Source organism: Mus caroli, unplaced genomic scaffold, assembly GCF_978045245.1.
Source record: "Mus caroli unplaced genomic scaffold, Mus_caroli_1 scaffold_11, whole genome shotgun sequence".
NCBI classification, from domain to species: domain Eukaryota; kingdom Metazoa; phylum Chordata; class Mammalia; order Rodentia; family Muridae; genus Mus; species Mus caroli.
This window is the reverse complement of record NW_028227266.1, coordinates 46,335,864-46,352,759: the sequence shown is the minus strand read 5'-3', so window position 1 is coordinate 46,352,759 and position 16,896 is coordinate 46,335,864.

The following is a 16,896-nucleotide window of genomic DNA, read 5'->3' as shown; positions in this document are numbered from 1 at the left end:
CTTCTGTGTTAGCCAGGTTCTCCAGAGAAAAGCAACTGAAGAAAGGACACAACACACACACACACACACACACACACACACACACACACAGAAGCAGAGACATAGACAGACAAACATAGAGACATGGAGAGAGGCAGAGTAGACTGAGAGACAGCCTCACAGAGACAGAGAGACAGAGAGAGAGACAGAGAAAGATGTAGAGAGACAGAGAAAGATGTAGAGAGACAGACAGAGATAGGCAGAGAGAGAGAGAGAGATGGAAAGACAGACAGACAGACAGACAGACATTGACTTAAGGAGCTGGCTCCTGTGGGTGGAGGTTGGCAGGTCTACAGTGTGCACGCAGGGTCAGGAGCTGATGCGCAGGTTCTTTCCTTCTTCCTTGGGGGGGGGGCTCCCTTTTTGAGGTCTGCAGCTCACTGGAAGAGCCCACCCATTACAGAACAACCCGCTTTACAATGGGCTTGTTCTTCCTTACCATTGTGTGTTGGGGTGTGGGGCACAGCATGTGCCAAGTGTGCGTGTGAGAGTCCGAGGACGATGTTCGGAAGCTGGCTCTCTCGCTGCCTCTGTGAGGCTGGACCTCTCTTGTTTCTGGCTGACTGTGTACTGCAGTGTAGCTGGCCAGAGTCTGTGCAGTTCTTCTGTCTCTGCCTCCCTCCCATCTAGGGGTTCTGTGCTTAACACTGCCTTTTTAAGGGATCTTGAGGGATGGAGCTCAGGCTTGGCTCCAAATCGTGAATCGTGTCAGCTTCAGTAAACACTTTGTGGTCAGTCTATAAAACACATCTAAACCACCAGGGCCCGATGACCTTGAAGACAGTTTGTGTTCCCTAGGAACTGAGAAACACAGAAACAACACAGAAACAAATGAGCCCCCTCCCACCCTGTGGTACATTCTGTCTTTCCTGAACTCTTTGAAGATTGGTTGGAGACACGTTTTATCCATTGCATCTACTGTAACAAAATGCTTTAAACTGAGTAACCCAAAACACAGTTTTAGAAAAAATATATTTCTATTTGTATTTATATGTATGTGTGTATTTAGAGAGTGGGGGTGGGCATTTGTATGTAAATGCAGTGCCCGTGGAAGCTGGAAGAGGAGACTGGATCACCGGGAAAAAGCGGTTGTAAGCCACCTGGTATGAGTTCTGGGAATCAAGCCTCAGTCTGTTGCCAGAGCAGTACTTACCCTTAACCATTGAGCCATCTTCCCAGCCCCTGTAAACACAGATTATTGCTTTTATTTATTTATTTTTATTGATGTCTGGGAATTCTAAAATCAGGGATAACATCTGCTTTCTGGCCTAGGCAGACCAGACTGGCCTCAAACTCATAGCGATTCTCCCGCTCCAGCCTCCCTTGTGGGTGCTGGATTATGGGTGAGTCCTGACCCTTGACCCCTGGCTTTTAACCTTTGGTTTTTAAGCCTCGTCATTTGGACACTTTGGGATACCAAGAAAGCAACTGGTTGAGACCGTAGCAGCCTTTGATTGCCAGTATTCATCAATGCACAGTGACATTCAGTTTCTAGCCCCAGGGCTCCTCCCAGCAGTTCAAGGGGCAAGGGGCGGCTTGTCCTTGTGCTGATATGGCCTCACTCTTGCATGAGTGAGAAGACAGGCCACCCGACACCTTCTCTTTGGCCCCTGAAGCAGGTAGGCTCCTATCAAGCAAAGGTAGGGCTCTTCATTTTTTATTGTCTAGGACTTTCTAAAGAGTACTTGGAGACATGTTTTAATTTGTTGGGGCTCTATCACAAAATAGTACAGACCACATGGACTGTGTGCATTGCTTACATTTCTTTAAAAAAGTTTTTAGCTTTATTTATATTTTTTGTTTATGAATGTTTTGCCTGAATGTATTTATACCACTCATATGCCTGGTGTCTGCAGATGTCAGATCTTATGGAACTGGAGTCACAGAAGACTTTAGCCACCGTGTGGGAATTGGGAATCAAACCTGGCTCCTCTGGGATGGATGGAGCCATTTCTCCACACTTTATTGCTTAATTTTCTAGAGGCTGGGAAATTCCAAATCAAGGCACTGATGTGGTGCCTTGAGAGACTTACTTTCTAGGTGGCAGAGAAGCCTTTCTGTTTTATTTCCAGGTCGTGGAATGGTGTGCCAGCACCCACAGACCTTTTTTTTTTAAAAATAGTATCTTATGCGGGTCTCTGATATAATTTGTTTCAACACATCTGTTGAGACATCCTTAGCTACAAGGCCTTTGAAAGGTTAAGTGCACCGGTTGGTGTAATTGGATGGGTTAGTAGAGTGTAGGACGGCTATGGAACTCCCTACACCAGTGGGCTTATGGATAAGGGGCAGAGAGTGTCGTAGTTACAGCCATGATGGATGCTCAGGAAGTGGAACAGGATTTGGAGATTTTGGGTAGAGACGAGATCGTATGAGAGGAAGAAGGATTAAGTATGCCTTCCAGGCTGGACAGTGGTGGTGCATGCCTTTAATCATGGCACTTGGGAGGCAGAGGCAGGTGGGTTTCTGAGTTCGAGGCCAGCCTGGTCTACAGAGTGAATTCCAGGACAGTCAGTGCTACACCGAGAAACCCTGTCTCGAAAAAAAAAAAAAAAAGGATACCTTCCAGGTCTCAGACTTGAGTAATCAGGTTGGCGGTGACATAATTTTAAGAGATAAAAAAAAGCCAACCAACAAACTGTAACTCTTGGCTTTTCCTCCCAACCACTTTGTTCCCAGAAATAACAACTCTGAGACTAATTTTTTTTTTATTAATAAATGCGTAGGCCAATAGCCTTGACTCTGTTCCCAGACTAACTCATATCTTAATAATCCAGTTTATTTTATTCTAAGTGTGCCACACGGCTGGTTACTTTCTTCTCAGGTTTATGTGTCATGTCTCCTCAGAGTTTCCTGGTAAATCTCCCTGAGTCTGACTCTTTTCTAGAATCTTCCCTCTCTTTCTCCCCCTCCCTCTCTTCCTAGCTCTTTCCCTCCCCCTCTCTCGTCAGAACTCTCACTTCCTATTTACTGCCTAAGCCCATTGGCCATCAGTTTGTTTGTTTGTTTTTATTGACAGGTGAATGCTTTTTATACCTCACACAAGAGATTATCTCTGCACAACAACAACAACGGTAGCAGTGGAAAAGCTACTGAAGCTTAGTGGTAGAAGGAGCCCTCCATCCAGTTAATGACATACAGGAATCTAATGCTCAGGAGAGAGATCTGGGGGTTTGAGATGTGGATTTGAGAGGAAGCAGCTGGGAGATGGTAACCAAATGCGAATGGATATCACCACATAAAGAAGGTGGCAGATAGTGAAGGCAGGAAGGCCCAGCGCATTGAAATAATGCCAGAGCATCTTTTCATAGGCAGAGAAAGAGGAGCCAGAAGTGGATACTGAAAAGAAAAGGCTAGGCATTGCACTGTAGCTGAGCTGATAGAATGTTTGCCTAGCGTGCTCAAAGCCCTGTGCATCAGCCTGGGAGAGGGGATGGGATGGGATGGTGGTGGGAGTGATAAGTGAGTGTGTTACACTTGTGGATATCTGTGGAGAGCGCCCCCTGGTGATTTTTTTATATGCACCATTTAGGAAAGTCATGTTCAAGAGATTTGTTTCATTTCCAACCTTGTGTTCTGTATGTGGGCTGTTCTTAGCGATTCTTCATATCCTTGAGATGTTTGGAAATACCCTCTGTGGTGAAGAAACGGGTGTGGCTATGAAAGTCGCCAGAACTGTGCCTGCAGCTGCACATCTCTCATGGCTGTTAACCGCTGTGGTGTCTGCACTTTTCAGGAACAGTGCCCTTGATGGTTTCAGAGTGGCCAGTGTCTTAAAGGGACAGGCCTACATTCTGACAGATGTTAAGCGGTCCCCGGTCCATGTTGTTAGAGACTAGGACGATCCCTCTGGTGATGCTGGTTACTCTTGGTTGTCAACTTGACAACATCTGGAACTGACAAGGATCCCGAAATGACTGGATGCACCTGTGAGGGATTTTTTTTTTTCTTAACTGGATCATTTGCAGTGGGAAGGTCCACCTCTAGTCCAGATCTTTGAGGTGGGAGGACACAGCTCTAATCAGGGCTACACCTGCTGGAAGTCTCCATAATGCACGTGGAAGAGGGAAGCTCTCTTTTTGCCTGCTCCCTCCCACCCTTGCTAGCAAATCCATTTCTTCTGGCATCAAAGCCTGCTTCTTCAGGGTTTCAGAATTTACTGAAGACCAGCTGAGACATCCATCCTTGTGTACTGAACACTTGCTGGGTTCTTGGACATTCCCATAAATGGGCAGCCATTGTTAGGTTAGCTGGACCACAGCCTGTAAGTCATTCTAATAAATGTATTCATTTGGTTACTCTGGAGAGCCTTGGTTAGTGCACTCATTTAGGCTGGTGCACATCTACTTCCCTGCCATCTAACGATGACTTTTCAAAAAGGAGCAGAAAGAAACAGGGCCACAACTACAACCCACACTTCTAATGCTGCCAGCCAAGAGTGAGCCCAGCTGTCAGTTTGATTTTTTTTTTTAAGTTGGTCTAGGGATATAGTCAAGGATGGACTAGAACTTGTGATGGCCCTGTGCCAGGCTTCCTAATGCTGTTATTACAGGTGTAAGTGACCAGATAAACTATTTGTGGTGCTAGGAACTGAACCTGGAACCTGACACATATGAGACGAGCACTCTACCACTGGGCCACATCCCCAGCTCAGATAACTATCATTTGAGTTCAGATTGTAATTCCATCCTGACGTAGGCAACCTGGCTTACATTAGCATTTGTTATCTGCAACTGATAGACTCCTCATAGCGATCCAGTGGCTTGAATATCCATTCACTTTATTGTGGTTGAAAACCTTTATTAGATACTCGTAATGGCTCTGAAGCTCACTTCTGCGCCTCTAGACTCTCTATGACCAAAAAAAGAATTGCCAATTGTGATTTTTAAATTTTAAGTTACTTATGAACAATATCCCTGTAAGGGGAACTAATTATGTTTATTACAACACAGGGAAAGAATAAGCAAGATCTGTGGAGTTCTTCTGGGAAATCTCTCTCTGTAATGACGGCTGCTCGCTGCTTTAATGTTTCAATTAGAAGACAGAGAGGGACCTGCCTCAAACAAGATTAGTAACTAGGGTTACGACTACATTCACCAAGGCCAATTTATTTTCAGCACTGGGGATGAATAGGAGGGAAAGGAATCAGATTCCCTGTGCTGTTTTGTGCCCTCAGAATTCAGGTTCCACGGCTCAGTGTTTCTGGCTTGGTTCAGGGGTGGGGAGTATGGTGGGAACGTAAAGTGGAGAGAGAGCTTTGAAATTAAACCAGAACACACATTCTAGGAACTCTGAACCATCCAGGCTGCCTGGACAGTGCTGCAGCCTCTGCTCTGGAGACGAGACAAGGACACTCCTCTGGCTTGTTGGCCCACAGTGTGGCTGAAATGGCAAGCTCCAAGTTCAGTGAAAGACTGAAAAAAAGAACATGGAGAGTGGTTGAAGAAGATGCTGAACATTGACCTCTTTTGTCCAGAACTTCGGATTATCTACCTAGCTTTCTGGCTCATGCCCAATCTCAGAATTTTTTTTTCCTTAATAAGCAGCCTCCATTTCCACCTCTATCCATGCTTCCATGGTCCAAGTCTTTGTTTCATACCAGAAGAACCCAGAACTCCCAGTGACTGCTCTTCAGACTGCAAACCACATGCATAACAGGATGACGGTCTCACACTTGGACAGAAGGCCGAATGCTCCAGTGCTGTGCTGTGTTGCTCTAGTATTTCCTGGAGAGAGAGAGAGATAGTAGAGACCTGACTGGTCTCTGTTTATTGGTGTTCTGAAATTTCCACCAGTTTGTTTGAAGAAATTGGAATGAAGCCTGGTACAGATTAAAGATCTTATTTCAGAATGAGGATAATGAGCTGTTGAGATGGCTCCATGGGTAGACGGCCAAGCCTGATGAGTTGAGTTCCAACCTGGAACCTAAAAGGTGGAAGGGGGGATCTGATGCCCAGAAGTTGTCCTCTGACCCCCACAGGTGTGTCCACCAGCAGGCCACCCTCAAACAAATAAAGATGGAGGTGTATGACCATTTAGAGCATTGTCACAGTGACCACTCGCTTTCAGGGATTAAGGCTGCAATGGTAGAGATCCCAGAGGGCATGTGAGGAAGATTTATATTCTTAATATGTTTTGGTGACGCGATGTGAATATTTTATAATAATGGAACACAAGTCCAAAAGATGAATAACTCTGACAACATAGAAGATCACATTTAATGACTTTCAGAGAACGGAACTTAAAATTTATAATGAAAATAGGAGAAAGGTACTTTTATCAGCTGTGGGAGGCAGTAAATCCTCTCTTGTAGAGTAGAAATCTCTCACAAGGTAAATAAGTGAAAGCTCCTTTCATAGAGTCACTGAAGTTACTTAATTCAGTCTGTTTGCAAATCCCAGAAATCTGTGTCCATGCTAAAGAATAGGACTTTATCTCAATATTGCATTTTTCATTCACTTTTCCACTTTAAGGTCACCCTCCCCAACCAGCTAACCAACCAACCAAACCAACCCCCACACACAAATACCCACCCACTCACCCAACCAAACCAAACCACAAACCCAGCCAACTAAAACCTCCCACATAAGCTAGGTTCAACAGTAGCATATATGGCCCCGTTCTTTATGCAGCAAATTTTCAAAAACTTGATCTATCTCCTTCTTTGATCCTGGCTGTCATACAGAGGAGGCAGCTGGCAGACTGTGTCCCCATTTGTGTCCCTTACTGACTAGTGACTCTCAGGACCTCACTAAGCACCTGTACTGTGTCAGTGGCTATGCAAGTTTGAGTGGACATGACTATAAAAATAAAGGTCTCTTCTGTGTCTATGCTGCCCTCTCCCCACTCGCATGCAAGTGCTCAACCCTGGTGTGCACATGATCCCTGGGCCACAGAGGCAGAGGTGAATGCAGTGGTCCCTCCAAACCACTGCAGTTGGCTGAAGTTAGGGCCCACACTCAAGACATTGGCATTGGCAAAATTGTAGCTTAAGGGCTGAGTCAACTCTCCGCAGCTGTCTTTGAAATCTTGGTGTTGGCAAACACTCAAGAAGTAATTATCAATTGCCGTTATTTAGATATGTGGGGGAGGGAATCTGGGGTTTTTCTTCTATCACATGGGTCCTGAGGATCACACTCAGGTCATGAGTTCCTTTACGTGCTAAGCCGTCCCACTGACTCAAGCAAGAACTTTGAAAGTAAGTCTAAGAAGCTTAATTCCTCAAGCAAAGGAATCTGTAACACACCCATTTGGGATCGAGAACAGTCATCATGACATTAAGTATATTTGGAATGTTTACAAATAGCCCCTTTCCTTCCTGTCATCTTGCAAAATAGCAAAAACTATGATTCTGTAACCACCCTGTTTTGAAAGTAGTTGTAGCATATCTTAATCACTAATGTGTGTGCATCCACCACTACCTTCATAATGTGCAGTCGCCCCACGCTGTCACATCTGAGATGCTTGGACCTCTTGACATTGTAGTCTGACTGGATTCTACATGAGTCAGCTTGCTCACCACTTCCTCTATGTGTGTCATATCATAAGATGATTTTTTTTCTAGTTTGTGTGTGTGTGTGTATGTGTGTGTGTGTGTGCATGGATAGTGTGTGCCAATGTCTAAGGAAGCCAGAAGAGTGTATTGGATCTTTTGGATCTGGAGCGACAGATGGCTGTGAGCCACCCAGTGTAGATATTGAGAATGAAACTCGGCATTCAGCAAGTGCTCTTACCCACTGAGCCATCTTTTCAGCTCCAGGAGCGTTCTACCCACTGATTTGCAGGCATTCCAGAGTCTATGTTCTATAGACTGTATTCTATAGTCTATATATGGTAGGTGGGCTAAGGCATTCAAGGCCCAAGCTCAAGTCATGTAAACTTCAGTAGGAGGACTGGTGAGATGGCTCCACAGGTAAAGGAGCTTGTGGCCAAGCCTGACAACCTAGATTTGACCCTTGGGTCCCACATGGTAGAAAGAACTGATTCATCTGACTTCCACACGAGCCATAAACTGTGCTGCACACACACACACACACACACACACACAGTGTTTAAAAAACTGTAAGAAGCACAAAGTTTAAGCTCTGTACATCACACTTAAGTTCATATCTCAAGTTATGAACTTGTGGTTAAATTAGAATATTACATCTTTCTTTCCTAACTTTAAAGAAAAATGTTTCCACACCCAATATATCACCAGGCACTATAAGTCTGACCTGGATAGATTAAATTCTGATGGCATCTATTAAACAAATGAAGAAAGTAGACCTTTTTCTTATAGCCTTTGTGGATGCCTGGTAATTGTAAAAGTGAGACATACAGTTAGCTTGTAGAAGTACCAGCAATATTCTATGAACATGCAAGGACAGGGTGTGCACAGCAGCTCACATGGAAACAGGACTCCTTCAGAACATACAGTTTCTCCGGGGACACTGTCCTGGGATGGTCCCCTGTTTCTATATTTGCCTCCCTGAGCCCTGGAGACATCAATTTCTCTAGGACACATTCTATGAATCCCTCACTGCAGCTCAGGTGACTCCTGGGTCCACGGCATCCATCCATGGCAGGTGTTTCATGAGATTGCTCTAGCTCACTACTTAACTGTGTCTGTCTAGATGCTCAGTTAATGAGGGCAGGGACAACATCTGTCTTGTTCAGTGAGCTCTGTGCGTCTCATCGCCTCCCAAGTAATAGCTGTTGATTAAGTAAGAGTTCACTGAACTAATGAGTCTCAGAACAGAGCCTCACCTTCCTCATACCTACTTCAGTGTCTTCTCCACCAAGACATTTCTGGCTCTCAGAGTGTATCCTTGGCACAATCAAGGCAACTGTAAATCATGTGGAAGTCTCAAGCTTCCTGATCCTCAGCTAACGTCCCATTCCTTACATTGTAAAGTCAGTCTCTGTCCCTCCACCTTACTCAGAAATCAGGGTGTTAAAGAACTTCCCAGGCTGAGGAGATGCCTCAGTGTGTAAAGTGCTTGCTTTGACCCGAGTTTGAGACCTACAACTATGCAAAGGCTGAATGGGAGAACAAAATCCACAAAGCTGTCCTCTGACTGACACATACCAGCTATGGCACATGCTCCCATGTCCAACCTCCCCCCCCTCTTCAAATTATTTACTTATGGTGTGTGTGTCTGATATATGTGTGGGGACACTTGCTATAGCACCAACCCTAGTGATCTAGGTTCAATCCCAGAGATCTCCAGGGTAGAAGGAGAGAATCCACTCAGAGAGTTGAGTTTTGACTGCTGTGCATGCACCACGGTACACATCTAACCCCGCCTGCATCCCCTCCTCCAAACAAATGCCATGCAAAAACTTTTCTTGATTTTGGCAATGGCCCACCGATCCACTATGCATTTTTCAATGTTCTTGTGTTTTTAATAATTCTTTAGGGCTGGAGAGATAGCTCAGCAGTTAAGAGCACTGACTGCTTTTCTGAAGGTCCCGAGTTCAAATCCCAGCAACCACATGGTGGCTCACAACCATCTGTAACCAGGTACTGACACCCTCTTCTAGAGTGTTTGAAGACAGCTACAGTGTACTTACATATAATAAAAAAATAAAAATAATAAATAAATAAATAAATAAACAAATAAAGCAAGCAAGCAAGCAAGCTTTGGGCCAGAGCAAGCAGGGTCATAACAAGCAGAGAGAGAGCAACCATCCATAATGAGATCTGACGCCCTCTCTGGAGTGTCTGAAGACAGCTACAATGTACTTACATATAATAATTCTTTAGTTTTTCTTCTTGTTTGTTTCTAATTTCAGTATTTTTATAGTTTTTCTCTCCGTTGACTTTCAAGTTTCACCCTATTACAAGTAGATAAGAAATTATTTCTATTTTTCTGTATTTGTTAAGACGTTCATAAACCTAAAGTATGCTTTATTTTGGAAAAAGTCCCTATGCTGATGACAAGAATGTGTATTGTTCCGCTGCTGGGTGGAATATTCTGTACATTTTTGTTAAGTCTGTTTTATCTATGATAGAGATCTATAAGTAGTTTCTACGTGATCCAGCCTTGTGAGAGTGCTATAGGTTTACCCACTGATACTGTAATGGGGGAATAACTCTCTTTGTTCTGCAGTGTTTGTTTTATGAAAATGGATTTTTATATTCACAGCTTCTTGCTCCCTTTCCTTCTTCCCAATACATTCCCACACTGGATTTAATCCTGTAGAAGCTGGAAGTTTCTCCTCAGGTAAGATGTGGGCCAGCGGCTGTGGCAATCCTTGGGCTACCTGCACTCTTTCTAAGCTTATTCTATCCCTACAGCAAGAGGTTTCATCCCTTGTAGGGAGTGTGGGTGGAGCTGACAAAATATTCAGTACCAGGTTGTCAGCTTTGAAATGATATGCATATAAATTACATTATTTGGACCGAACAAATATATATTTATAAACACACAGACACACACACCCACATACACACCACACACACATACCACAGACACACATACACACACCACACATACCACAGATTCACACACATGCACACTCAACAACAACAATTAAAAGGAGACCATTCATGAATTTGAGAGAGAACAAGGGAGAGGGTGCAAGAGAAAGGCTATAAGAAAAGGAAGGAAGAGAAACAATATTCTAATTTCAAAAATAACTTTAACTTGCATCCTTTTACACTGAAAATATAATGTTCTTGATATCATTAAGATAATCATTTGCTTTATCCAGGAAAATGTAAAATAATCTTGCAAAATAATAGTAATATTATTTCTTTTCTTTTCTTTTCTTTTTTTTTTTTAGACAGGGTTTCTCTGTGTAGCCCTGGCTGTCCTGGAACTCACTCTGTAGACCAGGCTGGCCTTGAACTCAGAAATCCGTCTGCCTCTGCCTCTCGAGTGCTGGGGTTAAAGGCGTGTGCCACCACGACCAGCTATTTCTTTGTTTTGCTTTGGCTTTGGTTTTGTCTTTTGGTTTTTCAAGCCAGGGTTTCTCTGTGAAGTCCTGGCTGTCCTGGAACTTGCTTTGTAGAGCAGGCTGGCCTCCAACTCAGAGATCCTCCTGCCTCTGCCTCCTAAGTGCTGGGAGGAAAATACACCACCATAATCCAGCAGCAATACTATTTATAATAAGATTACAGTGTAAAGTTGGCATTCCTCAGTTCTATTTCTTCTATTTTTAAATTTAAAAAAGTGTCTGTGTGTGTATAAATGATTGCAGGTGCCAAAAAGGTTTACAGGAAGCCAGAAGAGGGTGTCAGATCCCCTGAAGCTATAGTTACAAGTAGCCGTAAACTGCCCAACATAGGTGCTGGGAACTGAATTCTGGTCCTCTGATGGAGCAGTGTGTGCTCTTAGCCACTGAGCCATCTCTCCAGCCCCAAGTTCTACTTACTCTGAAAAAAAAATTCAGTGGAGGAAGTATTGTCAAAATGTCATTCTTTGGAGTCTTCTGCACCTGAGATTCTCTCTTCCATCAGTTTGGTGGTTCCTCAGAAAATTGGACATAATACTACCAGAGGATCCAGCAATACCTCTCCTGGGCATATATCCAGAAGATGTTCCAACCGGTAAGAAGGACACATGCTCCACTATGTTCATAGCAGCCTTATTTATAATAGCCAGAAGCTGGAAAGAACCCAGATGCCCCTCAACAGAGGAATGGATACAGAAAATGTGGTACATTTACACAATGGAGTACTACTCAGCTATTAAAAGGAATGAATTTATGAAATTCCGAGGCAAATGGATGGATCTGGAGGGCATCATCCTGAGTGAGGTAACATATTCACAAAGGAACTCACACAATATGTACTCACTGATAAGTGGATATTAGCCCAAAAACTTAGGATACCCAAGATATAAGATACAATTTGTTAAACGCATAAAACTCAAGAAGAACGAAGACCAAAGTGTGGACACTGTGCCCCTTCTTGGAATTGGGAACAAAACACCCATGGAAAGAGTTACAGAGATAAAGTTTGGAGCTGTGAAGAAAGGATGGACCATCTAAAGACTGCCATATCCAGGGATCCATCCCATAATCAGCTTCCAAACGCTGACACCATTGCATACACTAGCAAGATTTTGCTGAAAGGACCCAGATATAGCTGTTTCTTGTGAGACAATGCCGGGGCCTAGCAAACACAGAAGTGGATGCTCACAGTCGGCTATTGGATGGATCACAGGGCCCCCAATGGAGGAGCTAGAGAAAGTACCCAAGGAGCTAAAGGGAACTGCAACCCCATAGGTGGATCATTAGTATGAACTAACCAGTACCCCAGAGCTCTTGACTCTAGCTGCATTTGTATCAAAAGATGGCCTAGTCGGCCATCACTGGAAAGAGAGGCCCATTGGACTTGCCAACTTTATATGCCCCAGTACAGGGGAATGCCAGGGCCAAGGGGTGGGGGTGGGTGGGTGGGGGACTGGGGGGGGAGTGTATTGGGGACTTTTTGGATAGCATTGGAAATGTAATTGAGGAAAATACATAATAAAAAAAAGTTTGAAAAAAAACCAAATTAATTATAATAAATAAATAAAAAAATGTCATTCTTAAATGTGTTAACTTCAGAGAGAAAACAAAGTGGTTTATGTCACTACACTAATTTGCATTGGATTTATATCCAGGTGGCATATAATGTGGTCCCGTCAACATTATATACAATGTACAACCATGGTCCCATCAGCTCCTAAGTAGGCTGAAGATCTCTGCTTGCTACTAACGTTGGGGCTGTTGTGCAATTTTAGTATGACACACTATTGATATCTGTGGAGGTGGATGCTCTTAAGAGGTGGTTCTATGGTGCAAAGGATAGCGCACTGGACTTCTAGTGACGAAAAAGAATATACTATGCTGCCAGTCCTACAAAAGTCTATTGTAAAGCACAGTATATAACTCATGGTGATAGTGCTGAGCCTGTTATTGGCTTCTGTAGTTCATATACTCTCATTTGATAGTGCTTTCCTTGCACTTATGAAAACTGTAGTTTATCATAAAACAACCCATGTGTTGTACTGGCATCAGCCTCAGGTGTTTCATGTTCACTGATTGCACAATGAGGCCATGTTGGCTGACTGATATACACAGCCTAGTTTCTATAAGCTTACTCTCATGCTTGTGTAGCAGCAATGTCCCTGGAAACATTTCTTAGAGCATAAGCTTGTTGCTAAATAGTGTGTGACTCCTTTTTTTTTTTCCAGAATTTATTTTCTTCTTCTTCTTTTTCTTCTTCTTCTTCTTCTTCTTCTTCTTCTTCTTCTTCTTCTTCTTCTTCTTCTTCTTCTTCTTCTTCTTCTTCCCCCCTTCTTCCCCTTCTTCCCCTCCTCCTCCTCCTTCTTCTTTTTTAAAAGATTTATTATTTTTTTATGTATATGTGTACACTATCGCTGTCTTCAGACACACCGGGAGAGTACATCAGATCACATTGTAGATGGTTGTAAGCCACCATGTGGTTGCTGGGAATTGGAAGAGCAGTCAGTGCTTTTAACCACGGAGCCATCTCTCCAGCCTGTCTTCTTTTTAATAATAATAATTTATTACATTTTTATGGATTCTGTGTGCATGGAGTAGGTGCACCATGGTGCACTGGTGGAGGATCAGAACATCCCTTGAGGGAGCCGGTTGTCTCTCTCCATATGTGGGTCAGATATTGAACTCAGATCCACTAGGCTAAGCCATCTCGCCAGCCCCTTCTTTTTTTAAAAAAAAAAAATTTCTTGATTTAATTTGTTGAGAATGAAAATTATGTAACAAGGTATGTTTAAAAAACCCTTCTATTTCTACTCACAAACTCCCCAAGCTTTTAAGAACTACATTTTATCCATTTCGGATTTGTTTTTCATCAGTTTCTTGTTGTTAGTATAAACAAATACATTTACTTGTAGCCTTCCTTCCATCTTTATTACCCCAGAGGTTGCACAGTAGATACTGCAACTTCTTTCCCTGCTTGTCCTGAAGATTTCATCATTACAGTTTATAGAGTTTCCTATTTCATTTTTATATTACACTGGGTTGTTTTGAAAGATGCATCATAATTCATTTTACTGGTCCATCATCAGATGCACGTTTGGTTTGTTTTCCTATTTTTTTTTTTTTCATTTTTTGTGACCACTAATGACACTCCTAGGGATAATCTTATACATAGTCATTGTGTGTGTGTGTATGTGTGTGTATGTGTTTTCCAGTAGTTTCCCAAATGCTGGGCCAAAAGGTAAACAAATACATATGTAATTTTTCTTAACGCTCCCAAATTCCCCTCTGTAGGCACCACATCGCTCTGCCTTTCCATCAGCAATGCTTGAGAGCACCAGCTTCTCCATAGGCCATCAGCATAATATTTATTCAAACTTGGATTTTTGCCAGTCTGATAGATGAGACATTTCTCAGTCCAGCTTTAATATGCATTTCATTTTTTTCTTTTTTCTTTTCTTTTGGCAGGGGTTGGGGGAGGGGATAAGAGGGTTTCTCTGTGTAGCCTTGGCTGTCCTGGAACTTTGTAGACCATGATGGCCCTGGTCTGCCTCCCAAGTGCTAAGATTAAAGGCTTGTACCACCACACCCAGTCTTAATGCACATTTCTTTTAAAAATGTATTTCTTTTTCTGTGCATAAAGGCCATTTTACTTTCTTCTTCTTTAAAAAAAAATAGCTCGCACAGTCTTTTTTTTTTTTTAAAGGATTTATTTATTTATTTTATGTATATGAGTACACTGTAGCTGTTTTCAGACACACCAGAAGAGGACATCAGATCCCATTACAGATGGTTGTGAGCCACCATGGAGTTGCTGAAAATTGAACTTATGACCTTTGGAGGAGCAGTCAGTGCTCTTAACCACTGAGCCATCTCTCCAACTCATTTTAATTTTTAAATCACACACACACACACACACACACACACACACACACACACACACACACCATTATTAGCAACAACAAAATAATAAGAATTAACAGTCATTGCTCATTAATATGTCTCAATATCAATGGGCTCAATTCCCCAACAAGAAGGTCCAGGCTAACAGAGTGGATATAAAAACAGAATTCATCCTTTTGATGCATATAAGAACATACCTCAATATCAAAGGTAGACATTACCTCAGAATGAATGGTTGGGAAAAGATTTTCCAAGCAAATAGACCCAAGAAGCAAGCTGGTGTAGCCATTCTAATATCTAACAGAATAGACTTTCAACCAAAATTAATCAAAAGAGATGGATAAGGATACTTCATTATCATTAAAGGAAAAAATCTACCACGATAATGTTTCAATTCTTAACATCTCTGCCTCAAATGCAAGAGAATTCACACTTGTAAAAGCAACATTACGAAAGCTGATATCACACATAGAATCACATATTAATAAAATTAAACAAAGAAAAAATGGAGGTAACATGTTATGAACCACATGGAGCTACAGAACATTGTACTCAAACACAGAAGAATACACATACTTCTCAGCACCTCAAGGAACTTTCTCCAAAATTGACTACATAATCAAAAGCAACCCTCACCAGATACAAGAAAATTAAAATAATCCCATGCATCCTAACAGACTGCCATAGGTTAAAGTTGAACTTCAATAACAACAGAAACAACAGAAAGCTTACAAAGTCACAGAAACTGAACAGCTCTCTACTGAATGATGACTGGGTCAAGGCAGAAATAAAGAAATCAAAGACTTCCTAGAATTTAATGAAAAAGAATGCACACATATCCAAACTTATGGGGTACAAAGCAATGCTATGAGGAAAAGTTCATGGTGCTAAGAACCTACATAAAGAAATTGGTAATCTTATCCTAGCACTTTAACAGCACACCTGCAAGCTCTAGAACAAAAGGAAACACACATACACAAGAGAAGTAGATAGGCAATAATCAAACTGAGGACTGAAATCAATAAAATAGAAACCGAACAATGCAAAGAATCAGTGAAACAAAGCATTCGTTGGCTCTTTGAGAAAATCAAGAGAGACAAATCCTTATCCAAATTAACTAAAAGATACCAACTATCCAAATTAACAAAATCAGAAACAAAAGGGTGGACATAACAACAGACACCAAGGAGACCCAGACTCATTAGGTCATATTTGAAAATTATTCATTCCACAATAAGTGGAAAATCTAAAAGAAGCGAACAATTTTATTAATAGCTATCACTTACCAAAGTTAAATCAAGATTAGATAAACAGTTTAAATAGACATATAGCCCCAAAGGAAATACAAGAAATCATTAAAAGTCTCTCAACCAAAGAAACCAAGCCAAACCAAGCCAAACCAACCAAACAAACACAACTCTAAAGATTATTCAGTTTTAGCATAGAATTCTACCAGATTTTCAAAGAGAGAGCTACTGCCAATATTCCTCAAATTATTCTCCCAAATAGAAACAGAAGGGACATTGCCAAATTCATTTTATGATTACGTAGTCATCCTGATACCTTAGCCACACAAAGATTCAATAAATGTAGAAAATTTGAGACCAATTTCTCTTAAAACTTTGATGCAAAAATACTCAAGTGGAATCCTAAACACATCAAAGAGATCATTCACTATGATCAAGTATGTTTCATCCTGAAGATGTAGGGATGGTTTAACATATAAAACATTTTTCAGTGTAATACACCAGGTAAATAAACTGAAAGAAAAAAAAAAACTACATGATCATCTCACTAGATGCTGAAAAAGCCTTTGACAAACTTGAACAACTGTTCATGATAAAAGTCTTGGAGAGATGAGAGGTACAAAGGACATATCTAAACATAATAAACATAATTTACAGAAATCCTATAGTCAACATCAAAATAACTGGAGAGAAACTCAAAGAATTCCATTAAAATTAGAAACAAGAAAAGGCTGTCCACACTCTCCATATCTATTCAATACAGTACCTG